The 6,000-nt window shown below is 35.9% G+C and overlaps 1 long non-coding RNA gene across 1 annotated transcript in view; it reads left to right on the plus strand.

The window, feature by feature from the left end:
• LOC125260646 overlaps positions 1-2,533 on the plus strand; it is a 42,068-nt gene extending 39,535 nt beyond the window's left edge. The window contains exon 3 of the long non-coding RNA XR_007183093.1: positions 1,549-2,533. This is a non-coding gene — a long non-coding RNA (uncharacterized LOC125260646). The remainder of the gene's footprint in view (positions 1-1,548) is intronic.
• Positions 2,534-6,000: the final 3,467 nt, after the last annotated feature.

Consider the following 6,000-nt stretch of genomic DNA (forward strand, 5'->3'; position numbering starts at 1 on the left):
CAATTCCATTTCATAAAGCTGTTCAAAACTTGTTTTTGAAACTTGGAAAATGTTTTTTTAAGAGTAATCTACAAAGTGTAATCTATAATATTATTAAATACCAGTAAATAATTATCTCTGTAATATGTGGCATTTTATGCATTTGTAACTTATTTTGTGTACCAACAAGTAACAACATTTCTACAGACATAAGTTTCAAGACTTTATAGAAGATTCTGATAAATGTTTATGAGCCATACATTTAATACATGTTAATAAGTTTGCTTTAGATCAACTCCCAAAACCACTATGAAGCCTTGCTTGCTAAAATACTCTGAAGCACTGATTTGAAGTTTCATAAAGATTTTTTTAAATGTTTCTAAGTTTGTGAAGCAGTGTTTTGACCCTTTGAGCCAATCAACTACCATTTGGATTTCCTCCTGTATATACATCCTTTGCTTCTATCAATAAAATGTCAAAAAAAATAACATATACTACTAAGCTTTTTCCTCAGGAACTTTTATAGTTGCTGTTAAGTTGGGACCTGTCAGTTATTGTACATAAAACAGTGGAATACAGATGAGTCAACCGAATCAAATGAGTAAGAGAATCAAACCAAAGGAATCACACACCAATAAAAAACAATCCTGATGTTTCAAACAAGCAATACGATCTGACACGGGCAGGTTTTATACAGGTCAGTGGGAGAGAGAGGTGCACTGCCTGCTGCAATATAGCCATAGGGAAAGGAGGAAAAATAAAGAAAGAAAAGAAAAACTGAACAAGAGGGGGTTGGAGAGCAATAAAAGTGTTCAGGAGGGATCTTTATTTAGGTGTGGAATTGGACTCTAAAGTGAAAGCAGATGGTACTATAGTCAAGAATATTTTCCATTTGAAGTATGTGGCTCTTGTTTGAGCTACTCTGGGTCGACTTCAGATCTCCACAACAGTTTCTGGAGCTTAGACAGATTTTGGGGCCTGCATGTGCATGAAAAAGATGAAAACCAGATCCAGGATTAATTTAATTGCTAATTTATTTAAATGGACCTGCTGTGAAAAAAAATGCATTTGGTAAAGTGCCTCAATTAATATGAGGTCATGCACAAAATGTGTTAAGATGATTTGATTGGAAAACCAGTTTAGATGTAACATCTGCAGTCCCATAAAACAAGATCTGGGACAATTAAACCACATGTTTGAGATGGATGCAGAGGCATACCTTCTCAAAAGCAAAAAAAAAAAACTAATTTGGATTCATTTAGTTATTGGTTATTTTGTTTTGAGAGTTTAAATAGTAGCTTTAAAATGCAATGCCTTGGAATTCACTCAAAGCTTTGTGTCAGTGTGTATGTGAACATTAAGATAAAATCTCTGGCAGTGTCCAAACAGCTCTGCCTCAATGTCCAAATGGCTCTGATCTGTGACACACAGACAAACAGATAGATCATAATTACATTTACCAAGTCTCACTCAGAACTTAGAGGAAAATTTATAAGTTCATGAAATTGATCAGATATAGATGTACTGTGAAGGCAATTTAACTTAGTACTAAACATTCTTATTTCACAGATGATGACTGGATGAAGACCAATGGCAGAGGATGGAAGACAACAGGACAACATAAGCATGCAAGTAACATGGGTAGAGTCTATCCTTGTAGTATTGACGAGACTGCTTTTAGCCCTGGATTTAACTTGTTGACACTTACAGTAAATATCTCAACACACATGTCAAACACTCGTTTTTAATACCTGTTAAGTCTTTGGTTCCACCTCATTTGTCTCTTTTGTTGGGTTAACATTTTCTGAGCAAGTAAAATAGCTTTTAACACTTTTGCCTTATTCAACAATTCAGAGTAACACTTCAGTTTTACTTGCACTGACCGCAGTGTATTTTTCTCAAACACAAAATTTCCCCCTTCAGTACTGTAACATTGCCATAAACATATTGCTGACAATCTGAGTGTCTTGCCAAAAGTCAGACTGTGCTGAAAGATGAAACTGAGAGCCAGAGTTAAACCCGAACCCCCACTCCTGTCTGAGAAGGTCACGTCCAAGACGTAATATTTAAGGTACGTCTTTAAGGTAATATTTAAGGTACGGCCCGAGGTGCTTTATGCACAGCAACAGCCCACTGTCATGTGTTTTCAAACAGACGTACTGAAAAACAAAAAAACTGGTGTGACAGTCAGAGAGAAAGTTAATTTTGAGTGGAAATCACTACAAAACCTATTTTGAACCAGAAAATCCTGAAAAAAACTATAAGATCTACAGTGTATTAGATCCAGCTAGCTAACACTAATGCAATTCACATTTACTTCCTGAAACCAAACACTATATATGACTCCTTATGTCCAACATAAATAAAATAAATGCAGTAAATTTCCTTGTTCAATATTCAGAGCCATACCCTTGGGTGAAATATTTTTTGTTGGATATGGTTAAGTCTCAATTCAGAAGCACACCATCATTCTTGGTACAGGTCACTGAATGGACAAGCAGGAGCTCTATTGCTGAATTAAGTCTTAGAGTTTAAACCATTTAGAGCAGTGCTTCTCAACCAGGAGGCTGGGGCCCACCAGACGGCCAAAGGGGCCTGAAATGATGACCTAAATGATTTAAAATAAGACAAAACAAGCTTTAAAGGTGCCCTAGAACGTCTTTTTAAAAGATGTAATATAAGTCTTAGGTGTCCCCTGAATGTGTCTGTGAAGTTTCAGCTCAAAATACCCCATAGATTTTTTTTTATTCATTTTTTTAACTGCCTATTTTGGGGCATCATTAACTATGCACCGATATATAGGTTGCGGCCCCTTTAATTCTCGTGCTCCCCTCCCCCGGAGCTCGCGCTTGCCTTGAACAGCATAAACACAGTTCACACAGCTAATATAACCCTCAAAATGGATCTTTACAAAGTGTTCGTCATGCAGCATGTCTAATCGCGTAAGTACAGTGTTTATTTGGATGTTTACATTTGATTCTGAATGAGTTTGATAGTATGCTCTGTGGCTAAAGCTAACATTACACACTGTTGGAGAGATTTATAAAGAATGAAGTTGTGTTTATAAATTATACAGACTGCAAGTGTTTAATAATGAAAATAGCGACGGCTCTTGTCTCCGTGAATACAGTAAGAAACGATGGTAAATTTAACCTCATTTAACAGTACATTAGCAACATGCTAACGAAACATTTAGAAAGACAATTTACAAATATCACTAAAAATATCATGATATCATGGATCATGTCAGTTATTATTGCTCCATCTGCCATTTTTCGCTATTGTTCTTGCTTGCTTACCTAGTCTGATGATTCAGCTGTGCACATCCAGACGTGCTGCCCTTGTCTAATGGCTTGAACATGAGCTGGCATATGAAAAATATTGGGGCCGTACACCCCGACTGTTACGTAACAGTCAGTGTTATGTTGAGATTCGCCTGTTCTTCGGAGGTCTTTTAAACAAATGATATTTATATAAGAAGGAGGAAACAATGGAGTTTGAAACTCAGTGTATGTCTTTTCCATGTACTGAACTCTTGTTATTCAACTATGCCAAGGTAAATTCAATATTTAATTCTAGGGCACCTTTAAAATAATTTAAAACTACTAAAAATCAAGGTATGTCTTAATTAAGTTTCCCTCCTCAACAACTGTTTGTTTCCTTTGTAGAAGCAGTGTTCTAACAATCTTGGAAAACCTGGATATATGAGATTTCTAGACCTGGATCATGTCTAGATGTGTAGAAGTCATGTAAATTAATAAAATCTTAAAATGCTGTGGGTATTTTTATAACAAATATAAGTTTTTCTAATTATGCCAAGCTCTAAAATAATTTGAGAAATTTTTAGAAATTGTAAGAATTGTTTTTTTGTTTTTTTTTTGGTAATCCAACAGTTTTCGTCTGAATGCAACTAAATGACCAAGGTGATGTGCGATCATGTGATTCAGAACAGTATTGTATTGGCTTTTGAAAATTGTGATCCAGTCACTATGATCTTATGTTCGATGCAGGAAAATCTTATGTTTGATAAAAAGAGTATGATGCAGGAATAGGCTTGGACTGGAATGGCCACACCAAACAGGAAGTTGAATTGGAATTTAAATTGCAATGGCAAGAAGCGGAATTGACTGAATAGAGTGCAACTGCTGGGTTCTGGAAGTTAAGGAAATTGATTTTGAACCAAAACTTTAAAGACAGACCTACTGTGAGCTACAAGGTTGTTAATCCATTATATTTGCTTCTGCTGAAGTCGTCAATCGGCATTATTTCAGCTTATTTTAAAAATAAACGTGTTTAACAGTGGAATTCCTGATTTAAAAAAAAAAAACTATATTACCCTTGATGCTGTAAAAAAGTTACACCAGTCAGAGTCAAAAAAAGCAGCACACTCCAAAATAGCTCTTAAGCTCCGCCCACTCCAATGAAGCAATGTGAATGACATAGACCAATCAAATCGATCTCCCTACGCTCTCAAACTACTGAACTACTGAAATATTTGAAGATATATAACTATTGTGTTTATGCATATAATCAACATTTGCAAATGAGTAGTTTTATATTTTTCCTTAGTTTTTGATTTGATTATGCTGTTAGCAATGTTCTTTCCCTCACTAAAACCGTTAAGTATACAGTGTTGTATCTTTGTCTTTTTATCTGATTTTTTAAAAAAACTTTTTAGTTTCAAATCAAAGTTTGTAGTGTTGTGATTTACCTCATAGCTGGTTGGCTTGGTTCATGGCTTATAACTCTTTAATGAAGACTTTTAAAATCTGTATGGGAAAAATGAATAATATAAAAAATACTTCTTCAAACAATACTGAAAATGGGGGCGGGCACTGTTGCACTTGTATAAAAAAAATGCATTCTGGGAAATAATGTGTTCTCCCCCTGTCCACAAAAGTTAACTTATTAAAGATGATGAAATATGTAAACTTAATACACATTTTTAGATGACATTTCAAACATGTTGTAGATTCATCATTACCTTTTTTTTTCTAGTTAATGAGGAACAATTTAGATATTTTTCTACTTTTAGTGTCATAGAAAACAAAGAGAGAGAGAGAGCTCTTTGGGGGGAAAAAATAAAAAATCTTATTCCTAACGGATTTTTGCGCAATAAAGTAAACATGGTCTTGTCAGGGGGAGTGCTGGAAAAAGGGGGCAACAGAAGGCTCTGATAATGGGAGCAGCTCTTTGCAGAAGTTATGGATGAGGCCTATTTCCTGCTGTTGAGGTAAACTTAGACCACACGAAAGAGGAGGAGGTGACGAGAACACTGACATTCACTGATTCAGAGCCTCTGCTAACTGTGATTCATCTTGTTCTCTCACACAACATTAAGGTTGATATCTGAATTCACTTTTCTTCCACAATTTTATTCAGGGTTTATGTGAGATATTCAGAGTTTCAGAGTTACAATCGACTTGTACACAAATGCTAGATCAGTCATTGAGGGTGGATAAATCAAAACCAGGTGGGAAACTGTTACTGTCACACTGTTTGGCTCATTAGATCTTCAAAAATAATCCACCATTCTCCTCAACTCTAAATGCTGCCATTTATTCACTTGAATGGAAAAAATCTGTCAGAGCTTTGGAGGGAATTGTTTATGAACAGCCACATTACAACACAAAGACGCTGACAACTTCCTTGTTTCAGCACATCTATTCATCATCTTCATTTGTAACTCAACATCTCTGCATCCAAAACAACAGCTGAGTCATTTAATTCAGCAAAGCAGGAACAGAAATCTGAATGGTGCTAGTCATTTTTTTTTTTTTAAACAAAATTACGTTTATATGAATTACTTGCCAAAAGCGTCTCCAGAGCTGAACCACAGCGCCCTACTTTTTCCCATGCTTTTCTCGGGTGCATCTCCTCCAGACACCCCGGGAGATGTGAGAGCCCTGTGAAGAGATGTAACAATGAGCAGAAGCCGCAGGCCTGTGACTCAATGCTAGTACAGACCTGCAGTGACTCAGCAACTGAGTGGAAAAACAGAGGCTATTTACTGAACGCTGT

Source organism: Megalobrama amblycephala, linkage group LG2, assembly GCF_018812025.1.
Source record: "Megalobrama amblycephala isolate DHTTF-2021 linkage group LG2, ASM1881202v1, whole genome shotgun sequence".
Classification (NCBI taxonomy): Eukaryota; Metazoa; Chordata; class Actinopteri; order Cypriniformes; family Xenocyprididae; genus Megalobrama; species Megalobrama amblycephala.